Source organism: Chiloscyllium plagiosum, unplaced genomic scaffold (genome assembly GCF_037043375.1).
Source record: "Chiloscyllium plagiosum isolate Xiang-an unplaced genomic scaffold, Cpla_swu_hap1 HiC_scaffold_1, whole genome shotgun sequence".
Taxonomy (NCBI): Eukaryota; Metazoa; Chordata; class Chondrichthyes; order Orectolobiformes; family Hemiscylliidae; genus Chiloscyllium; species Chiloscyllium plagiosum.
In genome coordinates this window covers 160,223,954-160,242,496 of record NW_028270139.1, presented here as the reverse complement: position 1 = coordinate 160,242,496, position 18,543 = coordinate 160,223,954, and positions in this window count along the sequence as shown.

Here is an 18,543-nt window from a genome sequence, read left to right as displayed (position 1 = left end):
AAAACGTCATTACCCCAGTAAAGCGTCACCATCCCAGTAAAACGCCACCATCCCAGTAAAACGTCATTATCCCAGTAAAACGTCACCATCCCAGTAAAACATCATCATCCCATTATACGTTATTATCCCAGTAAAACATCACCATCCCAGTAAAATGCCACCATCACGGTAAAACGTCATTATCCCAGTAAAGTGTCACCATCCCAGTAAAACGTCATCATCCCAGTAAAGCGTCATCATCCCAGTAAAACATCACCATCTCAGTAATAAGTCATCATCCCAGTAAAACGTCATCGCCCCAGTAAAACGTCATTATCCCAGTAAAGCGTCACCATCCAAGTAAAACGTCACCATCCCAGTAATGCGTCACCATCCCAGTCAAACGTCATCATCCCAGTAAAATGATCCCATCCAGTAAAACGTCATTATCCCAGTAAAACGTCACCATCCCAGTAATGCGTCACCATCCCAGTCAAACGTCATCATCCCAGTAAAATGACCCCATCCAGTAAAACGTCATTATCCCAGTAAAACGTCACCATCCCAGTAAAACATCATTATCCCAGTAAAACGTTATTATCCCAGTAAAACGTCAACATCCCAGTAAAATGTCACCATCCCAGTAAAATCTCATCATCCCAGTAAAGCGTCATCATCCCAGTAAAACATCACCATCTCAGTAAAACGTCATCATCCCAGTAAAACGTCACCATCCCAGTAAAACGTCACCATCCCAGTAAAATGCCACCATCACAGTAAAACGTCATTATCCGAGTAAAGCGTCACCATCCCAGTAAAACGTCACCATCCCAGTAAAACGTCATCATCCCAGTAAAGCGTCATCATCCCAGTAAAACATCACCATCACAGTAATAAGTCATCATCCCAGTAAAACGTCATCACCCCAGTAAAACTTCATTATCCCAGTAAAGCGTCATCATCCCAGTAAAACGTAACCATCCCAGTAAAATGTCCCCATCCAGTAAAACGTCATTATCCCAGTAAAACGTCACCATCCCAGTAAAACATCACCATCCCAGTAAAACGTCACCATCCCAGTAAAACGTCATTATCCCAGTAAAGCATCATCATTCCAGTAAAATGTAATTATCCAGGTAAAATGTCATTATCCCAGTAAAACGTCACCATCCCAGTAAAACGTCATCATCCCAGTAAAACGCCATTATCCCAGTAAGACGTCATTATCCCAGTAAAGCGTCATTATCTGAGTAAAGCGTCACCATCCCAGTAATGCGTCACCATCCCAGTAAAACGTCATCATCCCAGTAAAGCGTCACCATCCCAGTAAAACGTCATTATCCCAGTAAAGCGGCATCATTCCAGTAAAATGTAATTATCCCAGTAAAATGTCACTATCCCAGTAAAACGTCACCATCCCAGTAAAACGTCACCATCCCCATAAAACATCATTATCCCAGTAAAACAAAACCATCCCAGTAAAACGCCATCCACCCAGTAAAACGTCACCACCCCAGTGAAACGTCATTATTCCAGTAAAACGTCACCATCCCAGTAAAATGTCATTATCCCAGTAAAACGTCATTACCCCAGTCAAAACTCATCATCCCAGTAAAGCGTCACCATCCCAGTAAAACGTCATTATCCCAGTAAAGCATCATCATTCCAGTAAAATGTAATTATCCAGGTAAAATGTCATTATCCCAGTAAAACACACCATCCCAGTAAAACGTCATCATCCCAGTAAAACGCCATTATCGCAGTAAGATGTCATTATCCCAGTAAAGCGTCATTATCCCAGTAAAACGTCACCATCCCAGTAAAGCGTCACCATCCCAGTAAAACGTCATTATCCCAGTAAAGCGTCATCATTCCAGTAAAATGTAATTATCCCAGTAAAATGTCACTATCCCAGTAAAACGTCACCATCCCAGTAAAACGTCACCATCCCAGCAAAGCGTCATTATCCCAGTAAAGCGTCTTCATTCCAGTAAAATATAATTAACCCAGTAAAACGTCACCATTCCAGTAAAACGCCACCATCCCCGTAAAACATCATTATCCCAGTAAAACAAAACCATCCCAGTAAAACGCCTTCCACCCAGTAAAACGTCACCATCCCAGTAAAACGTCATTATTCCAGTAAAACTTCATCATTCCAGAAAAATGTCATTATCCCAGTAAAACATCACCATCCCAGTAAAACGTCATTATCCCAGTCAAAACTCATCATCCCAGTAAAGCGTCACCATCCCAGTAAAACGTCATTATCCCAGTAAAGCATCATCATTCCAGTAAAATGTAATTATCCAGGTAAAATGTCATTATCCCAGTAAAACGTCATTATCCCAGTAAAGCGTCATCATTCCAGTAAAATGTAATTATCCCAGTAAAATGTCACTATCCCAGTAAAACGTCATTACCCCAGTAAAGCGTCACCATCCCAGTAAAACGCCACCATCCCAGTAAAACGTCATTATCCCAGTAAAACGTCACCATCCCAGTAAGACATCATCATCCCAGTAAAACGTTATTATCCCAGTAAAACGTCACCATCCCAGTAAAATGCCACCATCACAGTAAAACGTCATTATCCCAGTAAAGCGTCACCATCCCAGTAAAACTTCACCATCCCAGTAAAACGTCATCATCCCAGTAAAGCGTCATCATCCCAGTAAAACATCACCATCTCAGTCATAAGTCATCATCCCAGTAAAACGTCATCGCCCCAGTTAAACGTCATCATCCCAGTAAAACGCCATTATCCCAGTAAGACGTCATTATCCCAGTAAAGCGTCATTATCACAGTAAAACGTCACCATCCCAGTAATGCGTCACCATCCCAGTAAAACGTCATCATCACAGTAAAGCGTCACCATCCCAGTAAAACGTCATTATCCCAGTAAAGCGGCATCATTCCAGTAAAATGTAATTATCCCAGTAAAATGTCACTATCCCAGTAAAACGTCACCATCCCAGTAAAGCGTCACCATCCCCATAAAACATCATTATCCCAGTAAAATAAAACCATCCCAGTAAAACGCCATCCACCCAGTAAAACGTCACCATCCCAGTAAAACGTCATTATTCCAGTAAAACGTCAGCATCCCAGTAAAATGTCATTATCCCAGTAAAACATCATTATCCCAGTAAAACAAAACCATCCCAGTAAAACGCCATCCACCCAGTAAAACCTCACCATCCCAGTAAAACATCATTATTCCAGTAAAACGTCATCATCCCAGTAAAATGTCATCATCCCAGTAAAGCGTCACCATCCCAGTAAAACGTCATTATCCCAGTAAAATTTCATTATCCCAGTAAAACGTCATTATCCCAGTCAAAACGCATCATCCCAGTAAAGCGTCACCATCCCAGTAAAACGTCATTATCCCAGTAAAGCATCATCATTCCAGTAAAATGTAATTATCCAGGTAAAATGTCATTATCCCAGTAAAACGTCACCATCCCAGTAAAACGTCATCATCCCAGTAAAACGCCATTATCCCAGTAAGACGTCATTATCCCAGTAAAGCGTCATTATCCCAGTAAAGCGTCACCATCCCAGTAATGCGTCACCATCCCAGTAAAACGTCATCATCCCAGTAAAGCGTCACCATCCCAGTAAAACGTCATTATCCCAGTAAAGCGGCATCATTCCAGTAAAACGTCATTATCCCAGTAAAACGTCACCATCCCAGTAAAATATCATTATCCCAGTAAAACGTTATTATCCCAGTAAAACGTCAACATTACAGTAAAATGTCACCATCCCAGTAAAATCTCAGCATCCCAGTAAAGCGTCATCATCCCAGTAAAACATCACCATCTCAGTAAAACGTCATCATCCCAGTAAAACGTCACCATCCCAGTAAAACGTCACCATCCCAGTAAAATGCCACCATCCCAGTAAAACGTCATCATCCCAGTAAAGCGTCATCATCCCAGTAAAACATCACCATCACAGTAATAAGTCATCATCCCAGTAAAACGTCATCACCCCAGTAAAACTTCATTATCCCAGTAAAGCGTCATCATCCCAGTAAAACGTAACCATCCCAGTAAAATGTCCCCATCCAGTAAAACGTCATTATCCCAGTAAAACGTCACCATCCCAGTAAAACATCATTATCCCAGTAAAACGTTATTATCCCAGTAAAACATCACCATCCCAGTAAAACGTCACCATCCCAGTAAAACGTCATTATCCCAGTAAAGCATCATCATTCCAGTAAAATGTAATTATCCAGGTAAAATGTCATTATCCCAGTAAAACGTCACCATCCCAGTAAAACGTCATCATCCCAGTAAAACGCCATTATCCCAGTAAGACGTCATTATCCCAGTAAAGCGTCATTATCCGAGTAAAGCGTCACCATCCCAGTAATGCGTCACCATCCCAGTAAAACGTCATCATCCCAGTAAAGCGTCACCATCCCAGTAAAACGTCATTATCCCAGTAAAGCGGCATCATTCCAGTAAAATGTAATTATCCGAGTAAAATGTCACTATCCCAGTAAAACGTCACCATCCCAGTAAAACGTCACCATCCCCATAAAACATCATTATCCCAGTAAAACAAAACCATCCCAGTAAAACGCCATCCACCCAGTAAAACGTCACCACCCCAGTGAAACGTCATTATTCCAGTAAAACGTCACCATCCCAGTAAAATGTCATTATCCCAGTAAAACGTCATTACCCCAGTCAAAACTCATCATCCCAGTAAAGCGTCACCATCCCAGTAAAACGTCATTATCCCAGTAAAGCATCATCATTCCAGTAAAATGTAATTATCCAGGTAAAATGTCATTATCCCAGTAAAACACACCATCCCAGTAAAACGTCATCATCCCAGTAAAATGTCATTATCCCAGTAAAGCTTCACCATCCCAGTAAAACGTCATTATCCCAGTCAAAACTCATCATCCCAGTAAAGCGTCACCATCCCAGTAATGCGTCACCATCCCAGTCAAACGTCATCATCCCAGTAAAATGACCCCATCCAGTAAAACGTCATTATCCCAGTAAAACGTCACCATCCCAGTAAAACATCATTATCCCAGTAAAACGTTATTATCCCAGTAAAACGTCAACATCCCAGTAAAATCTCATCATCCCAGTAAAGCGTCATCATCCCAGTAAAACATCACCATCTCAGTAAAACGTCATCATCCCAGTAAAACGTCACCATCCCAGTAAAACGTCACCATCCCAGTAAAATGCCACCATCACAGTAAAACGTCATTATCCTAGTAAAGCGTCACCATCCCAGTAAAACGTCACCATCCCAGTAAAATATAATTATCCCAGTAAAATGTCACTATCCCAGTAAAACGTCACCATCCCAGTAAAACGTCATCATCCCAGTAAAACGTCATTATCCCAGTAAAACGTCACCATCCCAGTAAAACCTCATTATCCCAGTCAAAACTCATCATCCCAGTAAAACGTCATCATCCCAGTAAAACGTCATTATCCCAGTCAAAACGCATCATCCCAGTAAAGCGTCATCATCCCAATAAAACGTCATCATCCCAGTAAAGCGTCACCATCCCAGTAAAACGTCATTATCCAAGTAAAGCGTCAACATTCCAGTAAAATGTAATTATCCCAGTAAAATGTCATTATCCCAGTCAATACTCATCATCCCAGTAAAGCGTCACCATCCCAGCAAAACGTCATTATCCCAGTAAAGCATCATCATTCCAGTAAAATGTAATTATCCAGGTAAAATGTCATTATCCCAGTAAAACATCACCATCCCAGTAAAACGTCATCATCCCAGTAACATGCCATTATCGCAGTAAGACGTCATTATCCCAGTAAAGCGTCATTATCCCAGTAAAACGTCACCATCCCAGTAATGCGTCACCATCCCAGTAAAACGTCATCATCCCAGTAAAGCGTCACCATCCCAGTAAAACATCATTATCCCAGTAAAGCGTCATCATTCCAGTAAAATGTAATTATCCCAGTAAAATGTCACTATCCCAGTAAAACGTCACCATCCCAGTAAAACGTCATCCTCCCAGTAAAGCGTCATCATCCCAGTAAAACATCACCATCTCAGTAAAACGTCACCATCCCAGTAAAACGTCACCATCCCAGTAAAACGTCACCATCCCAGCAAAGCGTCATTATCCCAGTAAAGCGTCTTCATTCCAGTAAAATGTAATTAACCCAGTAAAACGTCACCATCCCAGTAAAACGCCACCATCCCCGTAAAACATCATTATCCCAGTAAAACAAAACCATCCCAGTAAAACGCCTTCCACCCAGTAAAACGTCAACATCCCAGTAAAACGTCATTATTCCACTAAAACGTCATCATCCCATTAAAATGTCATTATCCCAGTAAAACATCACCATCCCAGTAAAACGTCATTATCCCAGTCAAAACTCATCATCCCAGTAAAGCGTCACCATCCCAGTAAAACGTCATTATCCCAGTAAAGCATCATCATTCCAGTAAAATGTAATTATCCAGGTAAAATGTCATTATCCCAGTAAAACGTCATTATCCCAGTAAAGCGTCATCATTCCAGTAAAATGTAATTATCCCAGTAAAATGTCACTATCCCAGTAAAACGTCATTACCCCAGTAAAGCGTCACCATCCCAGTAAAACGTCACCATCCCAGTAAAACGTCATTATTCCAGTAAAACGTCATCATCCCAGTAAAATGTCATTATCCCAGTAAAGCATCACCATCCCAGGAAAACGTCATTATCCCAGTCAAAACTCATCATCCCAGTAAAGCGTCACCATCCCAGTAATGCGTCACCATCCCAGTCAAACGTCATCATCCCAGTAAAATGACCCCATCCAGTAAAACGTCATTATCCCAGTAAAACGTCACCATCCCAGTAAAACATCATTATCCCAGTAAAACGTTATTATCCCAGTAAAACGTCAACATCCCAGTAAAATCTCATCATCCCAGTAAAGCGTCATCATCCCAGTAAAACATCACCATCTCAGTAAAACGTCATCATCCCAGTAAAACGTCACCATCCCAGTAAAACGTCACCATCCCAGTAAAATGCCACCATCACAGTAAAACGTCATTATCCTAGTAAAGCGTCACCATCCCAGTAAAACGTCACCATCCCAGTAAAATATAATTATCCCAGTAAAATGTCACTATCCCAGTAAAACGTCACCATCCCAGTAAAACGTCATCATCCCAGTAAAACGTCATTATCCCAGTAAAACGTCACCATCCCAGTAAAACCTCATTATCCCAGTCAAAACTCATCATCCCAGTAAAACGTCATCATCCCAGTAAAACGTCATTATCCCAGTCAAAACGCATCATCCCAGTAAAGCGTCATCATCCCAATAAAACGTCATCATCCCAGTAAAGCGTCACCATCCCAGTAAAACGTCATTATCCAAGTAAAGCGTCAACATTCCAGTAAAATGTAATTATCCCAGTAAAATGTCATTATCCCAGTCAATACTCATCATCCCAGTAAAGCGTCACCATCCCAGCAAAACGTCATTATCCCAGTAAAGCATCATCATTCCAGTAAAATGTAATTATCCAGGTAAAATGTCATTATCCCAGTAAAACATCACCATCCCAGTAAAACGTCATCATCCCAGTAACATGCCATTATCGCAGTAAGACGTCATTATCCCAGTAAAGCGTCATTATCCCAGTAAAACGTCACCATCCCAGTAATGCGTCACCATCCCAGTAAAACGTCATCATCCCAGTAAAGCGTCACCATCCCAGTAAAACATCATTATCCCAGTAAAGCGTCATCATTCCAGTAAAATGTAATTATCCCAGTAAAATGTCACTATCCCAGTAAAACGTCACCATCCCAGTAAAACGTCATCCTCCCAGTAAAGCGTCATCATCCCAGTAAAACATCACCATCTCAGTAAAACGTCACCATCCCAGTAAAACGTCACCATCCCAGTAAAACGTCACCATCCCAGCAAAGCGTCATTATCCCAGTAAAGCGTCTTCATTCCAGTAAAATGTAATTAACCCAGTAAAACGTCACCATCCCAGTAAAACGCCACCATCCCCGTAAAACATCATTATCCCAGTAAAACAAAACCATCCCAGTAAAACGCCTTCCACCCAGTAAAACGTCAACATCCCAGTAAAACGTCATTATTCCACTAAAACGTCATCATCCCATTAAAATGTCATTATCCCAGTAAAACATCACCATCCCAGTAAAACGTCATTATCCCAGTCAAAACTCATCATCCCAGTAAAGCGTCACCATCCCAGTAAAACGTCATTATCCCAGTAAAGCATCATCATTCCAGTAAAATGTAATTATCCAGGTAAAATGTCATTATCCCAGTAAAACGTCATTATCCCAGTAAAGCGTCATCATTCCAGTAAAATGTAATTATCCCAGTAAAATGTCACTATCCCAGTAAAACGTCATTACCCCAGTAAAGCGTCACCATCCCAGTAAAACGTCACCATCCCAGTAAAACGTCATTATTCCAGTAAAACGTCATCATCCCAGTAAAATGTCATTATCCCAGTAAAGCATCACCATCCCAGGAAAACGTCATTATCCCAGTCAAAACTCATCATCCCAGTAAAGCGTCACCATCCCAGTAATGCGTCACCATCCCAGTCAAACGTCATCATCCCAGTAAAATGACCCCATCCAGTAAAACGTCATTATCCCAGTAAAACGTCACCATCCCAGTAAAACATCATTATCCCAGTAAAACGTTATTATCCCAGTAAAACGTCAACATCCCAGTAAAATCTCATCATCCCAGTAAAGCGTCATCATCCCAGTAAAACATCACCATCTCAGTAAAACGTCATCATCCCAGTAAAACGTCACCATCCCAGTAAAACGTCACCATCCCAGTAAAATGCCACCATCCCAGTAAAACGTCACCATCCCAGTAAAACGTCACCATCCCAGTAAAATGCCACCATCACAGTAAAACGTCATTATCCTAGTAAAGCGTCACCATCCGAGTAAAACGTCACCATCCCAGTAAAATATAATTATCCCAGTAAAATGTCACTATCCCAGTAAAACGTCACCATCCCAGTAAAACGTCATCATCCCAGTAAAACGTCATTATCCCAGTCAAAACTCATCATCCCAGTAAAACGTCATCATCCCAGTAAAACGTCATTATCCCAGTCAAAACGCATCATCCCAGTAAAGCGTCATCATCCCAGTAAAACGTCATCATCCCAGTAAAGCGTCACCATCCCAGTAAAACGTCATTATCCAAGTAAAGCGTCAACATTCCAGTAAAATGTAATTATCCGAGTAAAATGTCATTATCCCAGTCAAAACTCATCATCCCAGTAAAGCGTCACCATCCCAGCAAAACGTCATTATCCCAGTAAAGCATCATCATTCCAGTAAAATGTACTTATCCAGGTAAAATGTCATTATCCCAGTAAAACATCACCATCCCAGTAAAACGTCATCATCCCAGTAACATGCCATTATCGCAGTAAGACGTCATTATCCCAGTAAAGCGTCATTATCCCAGTAAAACGTCACGATCCCAGTAATGCGTCACCATCCCAGTAAAACGTCATCATCCCAGTAAAGCGTCACCATCCCAGTAAAACGTCATTATCCCAGTAAAGCGTCATCATTCCAGTAAAATGTAATTATCCCAGTAAAATGTCACTATCCCAGTAAAACGTCACCATCCCAGTAAAACGTCATCCTCCCAGTAAAGCGTCATCATCCCAGTAAAACATCACCATCTCAGTAAAACGTCATCATCCCAGTAAAACGTCACCATCCCAGTAAAACGTCACCATCCCAGCAAAGCGTCATTATCCCAGTAAAGCGTCTTCATTCCAGTAAAATGTAATTAACCCAGTAAAACGTCACCATCCCAGTAAAACGCCACCATCCCCGTAAAACATCATTATCCCAGTAAAACAAAACCATCCCAGTAAAACGCCTTCCACCCAGTAAAACGTCAACATCCCAGTAAAACGTCATTATTCCAGTAAAACGTCATCATCCCATTAAAATGTCATTATCCCAGTAAAACATCACCATCCCAGTAAAACGTCATTATCCCAGTCAAAACTCATCATCCCAGTAAAGCGTCACCATCCCAGTAAAACGTCATTATCCCAGTAAAGCATCATCATTCCAGTAAAATGTAATTATCCAGGTAAAATGTCATTATCCCAGTAAAACGTCATTATCCCAGTAAAGCGTCATCATTCCAGTAAAATGTAATTATCCCAGTAAAATGTCACAATCCCAGTAAAACGTCACCATCCCAGTAAAACGTCATCATCCCAGTAAAGCGTCACCATCCCAGTAAAACGTCATTATCCCAGTAAAGCGTCATCATTCCAGTAAAATGTAATTATCCCAGTAAAATGTCACTATCCCAGTAAAACGTCATTACCCCAGTAAAGCGTCACCATCCCAGTAAAACGCCACCATCCCAGTAAGACATCATCATCCCAGTAAAACGTTATTATCCCAATAAAACGTCACCATCCCAGTAAAATGCCACCATCACAGTAAAACGTCATTATCCCAGTAAAGCGTCACCATCCCAATAAAACTTCACCATCCCAGTAAAACGTCATCATCCCAGTAAAGCGTCATCATCCCAGTAAAACATCACCATCTCAGTCATAAGTCATCATCCCAGTAAAATGTCATCGCCCCAGGAAAACGTCATTATCCCAGTAAAGCATCATCATCCCAGTAAAACGTCATTATCCCAGTCAAAACTCATCATCCCAGTAAAGCGTCACCATCCCAGTAAAACGTCATTATCCCAGTAAAGCATCATCATTCCAGTAAAATGTAATTATCCAGGTAAAATGTCATTATCCCAGTAAAACGTCATTATCCCAGTAAAGCGTCATCATTCCAGTAAAATGTAATTATCCCAGTAAAATGTCACTATCCCAGTAAAACGTCATTACCCCAGTAAAGCGTCACCATCCCAGTAAAACGTCACCATCCCAGTAAAACGTCATTATTCCAGTAAAACGTCATCATCCCAGTAAAATGTCATTATCCCAGTAAAGCATCACCATCCCAGGAAAACGTCATTATCCCAGTCAAAACTCATCATCCCAGTAAAGCGTCACCATCCCAGTAATGCGTCACCATCCCAGTCAAACGTCATCATCCCAGTAAAATGACCCCATCCAGTAAAACGTCATTATCCCAGTAAAACGTCACCATCCCAGTAAAACATCATTATCCCAGTAAAACGTTATTATCCCAGTAAAACGTCAACATCCCAGTAAAATCTCATCATCCCAGTAAAGCGTCATCATCCCAGTAAAACATCACCATCTCAGTAAAACGTCATCATCCCAGTAAAACGTCACCATCCCAGTAAAACGTCACCATCCCAGTAAAATGCCACCATCCCAGTAAAACGTCACCATCCCAGTAAAACGTCACCATCCCAGTAAAATGCCACCATCACAGTAAAACGTCATTATCCTAGTAAAGCGTCACCATCCGAGTAAAACGTCACCATCCCAGTAAAATATAATTATCCCAGTAAAATGTCACTATCCCAGTAAAACGTCACCATCCCAGTAAAACGTCATCATCCCAGTAAAACGTCATTATCCCAGTCAAAACTCATCATCCCAGTAAAACGTCATCATCCCAGTAAAACGTCATTATCCCAGTCAAAACGCATCATCCCAGTAAAGCGTCATCATCCCAGTAAAACGTCATCATCCCAGTAAAGCGTCACCATCCCAGTAAAACGTCATTATCCAAGTAAAGCGTCAACATTCCGGTAAAATGTAATTATCCGAGTAAAATGTCATTATCCCAGTCAAAACTCATCATCCCAGTAAAGCGTCACCATCCCAGCAAAACGTCATTATCCCAGTAAAGCATCATCATTCCAGTAAAATGTACTTATCCAGGTAAAATGTCATTATCCCAGTAAAACATCACCATCCCAGTAAAACGTCATCATCCCAGTAACATGCCATTATCGCAGTAAGACGTCATTATCCCAGTAAAGCGTCATTATCCCAGTAAAACGTCACGATCCCAGTAATGCGTCACCATCCCAGTAAAACGTCATCATCCCAGTAAAGCGTCACCATCCCAGTAAAACGTCATTATCCCAGTAAAGCGTCATCATTCCAGTAAAATGTAATTATCCCAGTAAAATGTCACTATCCCAGTAAAACGTCACCATCCCAGTAAAACGTCATCCTCCCAGTAAAGCGTCATCATCCCAGTAAAACATCACCATCTCAGTAAAACGTCATCATCCCAGTAAAACGTCACCATCCCAGTAAAACGTCACCATCCCAGCAAAGCGTCATTATCCCAGTAAAGCGTCTTCATTCCAGTAAAATGTAATTAACCCAGTAAAACGTCACCATCCCAGTAAAACGCCACCATCCCCGTAAAACATCATTATCCCAGTAAAACAAAACCATCCCAGTAAAACGCCTTCCACCCAGTAAAACGTCAACATCCCAGTAAAACGTCATTATTCCAGTAAAACGTCATCATCCCATTAAAATGTCATTATCCCAGTAAAACATCATCATCCCAGTAAAGCGTCACCATCCCAGTAAAACGTCATTATCCCAGTAAAGCATCATCATTCCAGTAAAATGTAATTATCCAGGTAAAATGTCATTATCCCAGTAAAACGTCATTATCCCAGTAAAGCGTCATCATTCCAGTAAAATGTAATTATCCCAGTAAAATGTCACAATCCCAGTAAAACGTCACCATCCCAGTAAAACGTCATCATCCCAGTAAAGCGTCACCATCCCAGTAAAACATCATTATCCCAGTAAAGCGTCATCATTCCAGTAAAATGTAATTATTCCAGTAAAATGTCACTATCCCAGTAAAACGTCATTACCCCAGTAAAGCGTCACCATCCCAGTAAAACGCCACCATCCCAGTAAGACATCATCATCCCAGTAAAACGTTATTATCCCAATAAAACGTCACCATCCCAGTAAAATGCCACCATCACAGTAAAACGTCATTATCCCAGTAAAGCGTCACCATCCCAATAAAACTTCACCATCCCAGTAAAACGTCATCATCCCAGTAAAGCGTCATCATCCCAGTAAAACATCACCATCTCAGTCATAAGTCATCATCCCAGTAAAACGTCATCGCCCCAGTAAAACGTCATTATCCCAGTAAAGCATCATCATCCCAGTAAAACGTCACCATCCCAGTAATGCGACACCATCCCAGTCAAACGTCATCATCCCAGTAAATCGTCACCAACCCAGTAAAATGTCCCCATCCAGTAAAACGTCATTATCGCAGTAAAACGTCACCATCCCAGTAAAACATCATCATCCCAGTAAAACGTTATTATCCCAGTAAAACGTCACCATCCCAGTAAAATGTCACCATCCCGGTAAAATCTCATCCTTCCAGTAAAGCGTCATCATCCCAGTAAAACATCACCATCTCAGTAAAACGTCATCATCCCAGTAAAACATCACCATCCCAGTAAAACGTCACCATCCCAGCAAAGCGTCATTATCCCAGTAAAGCGTCTTCATTCCAGTAAAATGTAATTATCCCAGTAAAACGTCACCATTCCAGTAAAACGCCACCATCCCCGTAAAACATCATTATCCCAGTAAAACAAAACCATCCCAAGTAAAACACCTTCCACCCAGTAAAACGTCACCATCCCAGTAAAACGTCATTATTCCAGTAAAACGTCAACATCCCAGTAAAATGTCATTATCCCAGTAAAACATCACCATCCCAGTAAAACGTCATTATCCCAGTCAAAACCAATCATCCCAGTAAAGCGTCACCATCCCAGTAAAACGTCATTATCCCAGTAAAGCATCATCATTCCAGTAAAATGTAATTATCCAGGTAAAATGTCATTATCCCAGTAAAACGTCACCATCCCAGTAAAACGTCATCATCCCAGTAAAACGCCATTATCCCAGTAAGACGTCATTATCCCAGTAAAGCGTCATTATCCCAGTAAAACGTCGCCATCCCAGTAATGCGTCACCATCCCAGTAAAACGTCATCATCCCAGTAAAGCGTCACCATCCCAGTAAAACGTCATTATCCCAGTAAAGCGGCATCATTCCAGTAAAAAGTAATTAACCCAGTAAAATCTCACTATCCCAGTAAAACGTCACCATCCCAGTAAAGCGTCACCATCCCCGTAAAACATCATTATCCCAGTAAATCAAAACCATCCCAGTAAAACGCCATCCACCCAGTAAAACGTCACCATCCCAGTAAAACGTCATTATTCCAGTAAAACGTCAGCATCCCAGTAAAATGTCATTATCCCAGTAAAACGTCATTATCCCAGTCAAAACGCATCATCCCAGTAAAGCGTCACCATCCCAGTAAAACGTCATTATCCCAGTAAAGCATCATCATTCCAGTAAAATGTAATTATCCAGGTAAAATGTCATTATCCCAGTAAAACGTCACCATCCCAGTAAAACGTCATCATCCCAGTAAACCGCCATTATCCCAGTAAGACGTCATTATCCCAGTAAAGCGTCATTATCCCAGTAAAACGTCACCATCCCAGTAATGCGTCACCATCCCAGTAAAACGTCATCATCCCAGTAAAGCGTCACCATCCCAGTAAAACGTCATTATCCCAGTAAAGCGTCATCATTCCAGTAAAATGTAATTATCCCAGTAAAATGTCACCATCCCAGTAAAACGTCACCATCCCAATAAAACGTCATCCTCCCAGTAAAGCGTCATCATCCCAGTAAAACATCACCATCTCAGTAAAACGTCATCATCCCAGTAAAACGTCACCATCCCAGTAAAACGTCACCATCCCAGCAAAGCGTCATTATCCCAGTAAAGCGTCTTCATTCCAGTAAAATGTAATTATCCCAGTAAAACATCACCATTACAGTAAAACGCCACCATCCCCGTAAAACATCATTATCCCAGTAAAACAAAACCATCCCAGTAAAACGCCATCCACCCAGTAAAACGTCACCATCCCAGTAAAACGTCATTATTCCAGTAAAACGTCATCATCCCAGTAAAATGTCATTATCCCAGTAAAGCATCACCATCCCAGTGATGCTTTACTGGGCGGCACGGTGGCACAGTGGTTAGCACTGCTGCCTCACAGCGCCTGTAGACCCGGGTTCAATTCCCGACTCAGGCGACTGACTGTGTGGAGTTTGCACATTCTCCCCGTGTCTGCGTGGGTTTCCTCCGGGTGCTCCGGTTTCCTCCCACAGTCCAAAGATGTGCAGGGTCAGGTGAATTGGCCATGCTAAATTGCCCGTAGTGTTAGGTTTAAGAGGTAAATGTACGGGTATGGGTGGGTTGCGCTTCGGCGGGTCGGTGTGGACTTGTTGGGCCGAAGGGCCTGTTTCCACACTGTAAGTAATCTAATCTAATCTAAGTAATCTAATCTAATCCCAGTAAAACGTCATTATCCCAGTCAAAACTCATCATCCCAGTAAAGCGTCACCATCCCAGTAATGCGTCACCATCCCAGTCAAACGTCATCATCCCAGTAAAATGACCCCATCCAGTAAAACGTCATTATCCCAGTAAAACGTCACCATCCCAGTAAAACATCATTATCCCAGTAAAACGTTATTATCCCAGTAAAACGTCAACATCCCAGTAAAATGTCAACATCCCAGTAAAATCTCATCATCCCAGTAAAGCGTCATCATCCCAGTAAAACATCACCATCTCAGTAAAACGTCATCATCCCAGTAAAACGTCACCATCCCAGTAAAACGTCACCATCCCAGTAAAATGCCACCATCACAGTAAAACGTCATTATCCTAGTAAAGCGTCACCATCCCAGTAAAACGTCACCATCCCAGTAAAATATAATTATCCCAGTAAAATGTCACTATCCCAGTAAAACGTCACCATCCCAGTAAAACGTCATCATCCCAGTAAAACGTCATTATCCCAGTAAAACGTCACCATCCCAGTAAAACGTCATTATCCCAGTCAAAACTCATCATCCCATTAAAACGTCATCATCCCAGTAAAACGTCATTATCCCAGTCAAAACGCATCATCCCAGTAAAGCGTCATCATCCCAATAAAACGTCATCATTCCAGTAAAGCGTCACCATCCCAGTAAAACGTCATTATCCAAGTAAAGCGTCAACATTCCAGTAAAATGTAATTATCCCAGTAAAATGTCACTATCCCAGTAAAACGTCATTGCCCCAGGAAAGCATCACCATCCCAGTAAAACGCCACCATCCCAGTAAAACGTTATTATCCCAGTAAAACATCACCATCCCAGTAAAACATCATCATCCCAGTAAAACGTTATTATCCCTGGAAAACGTCACCATCCCAGTAAAATGCCACCATCACAGTAAAACATCATTATCCCAGTAAAGCGTCATGGTCCCAGTAAAACGTCACCATCCCAGTAAAACGTCATCATCCCAGTAAAGCGTCATCATCCCAGTAAAACGTCACCATCTCAGTAAAACGTCATCGTCCCAGTAAAACGTCATCATCCCAGTAAAACGTCACCATCCCAGTAATGCGTCACCATCCCAGTAAAACGTCATCATCCCAGTAAATCGTCACCATCCCAGTAAAATGTCACCATCCCAGTAAAATGTCATTATCCCAGTAAAACGTCACCAGCCTAGTAAAACATCATTACCCTGTAAAACGTTATTATTCCAGTAAAGCGTCACCATCCCAGTAAAACATCACCATCTCAGTAAAACGTCATCATCCCAGTAAAATGTCACCATCCCAGTAAAACATCACCATCTCAGTAAAACGTCATCATCCCAGTAAAGCGTCTTCATTCCAGTAAAATGTAATTATCCCAGTAAAACGTCACCATTCCAGTAAAACGCCACCATCCCCGTAAAACATCATTATCCCAGTAAAACAAAACCATCCCAGTAAAACGCCATCCACCCAGTAAAACGTCACCATCCCAGTAAAACGTCATTATTCCAGTAAAACGTCATCATCCCAGTAAAATGTCATTATCCCAGTAAAACGTCACCATCCCAGTAAAACGCCACCATCCCAGTAAAACATCATTATCCCAGTAAAACGTTATTATCCCAGTAAAATGTCATCATCCCAGTAAAGCGTCACCAACCCAGGAAAATGCCACCATCACAGTAAAACGTCATTATCCCAGTAAAGTGTCACCATCCCAGTAAAATGTCATCATCCCAGTAAAGCGTCACCATCCCAGTAAAACGTCATTATCCCAGTCAAAACTCATCATCCCAGTAAAGCGTCACCATCCCAGTAAAACGTCATCATCCCAGTAAAGCGTCACCATCCCAGTAAAACGTCATTATCCCAGTAAAGCGTCATCATTCCAGTAAAACGTCACCATCCCAGTAAAATGTCACTATCCCAGTAAAACGTCATTACCCCAGTAAAGCGTCACCATCCCAGTAAAACGCCACCATCCCAGTAAAACGTCATTATCCCAGTAAAACGTCACAATCCCAGTAAAACATCATCATCCCAGTAAAACGTTATTATCCCAGTAAAACGTCACCAACCCAGGAAAATGCCACCATCACAGTAAAACGTCATTATCCCAGTAAAGTGTCACCATCCCAGTAAAATGTCACCATCCCAGTAAAACATCATCATCCCAGTAAAGCGTCATCATCCCAGTAAAACATCACCATCTCAGTAATAAGTCATCATCCCAGTAAAACGTCTTCGGCCCAGTAAAACGTCATTATCCCAGTAAAGCGTCACCATCCAAGTAAAACGTCACCATCCCAGTAATGCGTCACCAACCCAGTCAAACGTCATCATCCCAGTAAAATGATCCCATCCAGTAAAACGTCATTATCCCAGTAAAACGTCACCATCCCAGTAATGCGTCACCATCCCAGTCAAACGTCATCATCCCAGTAAAATGACCCCATCCAGTAAAAAACTTCATTATCCCAGTAAAACGTCACCATCCCAGTAAAACATCATTATCCCAGTAAAACGTTATTATCCCAGTAAAACGTCAACATCCCAGTAAAATGTCACCATCCCAGTAAAATCTCATCATCCCAGTAAAGCGTCATCATCCCAGTAAAACATCACCATCTCAGTAAAACGTCATCATCCCAGTAAAACGTCATCATCCCAGTAAAGCGTCACCATCACAGTAAAACGTCACCATCCCAGTAAAACGTCATTATCCCAGTCAAAACTCATCATCCCAGTAAAGCGTCACCATCCCAGTAAAACGTCATTATCCCAGTAAAGCGTCATCATTCCAGTAAAATATAATTATCCCAGTAAAATGTCACTATCCCAGTAAAACGTCACCATCCCAGTAAAACGTCATCATCCCAGTAAAACGTCATTATCCCAGTAAAACGTCACCATCCCAGTAAAACGTCACCATTCCAGTAAAACGCCACCATCCCCGTAAAACATCATTATCCCAGTAAAACAAAACCATCCCAGTAAAACGCCTTCCACCCAGTAAAACGTCAACATCCCAGTAAAACGTCATTATTCCACTAAAACGTCATCATCCCATTAAAATGTCATTATCCCAGTAAAACATCACCATCCCAGTAAAACGTCATTATCCCAGTC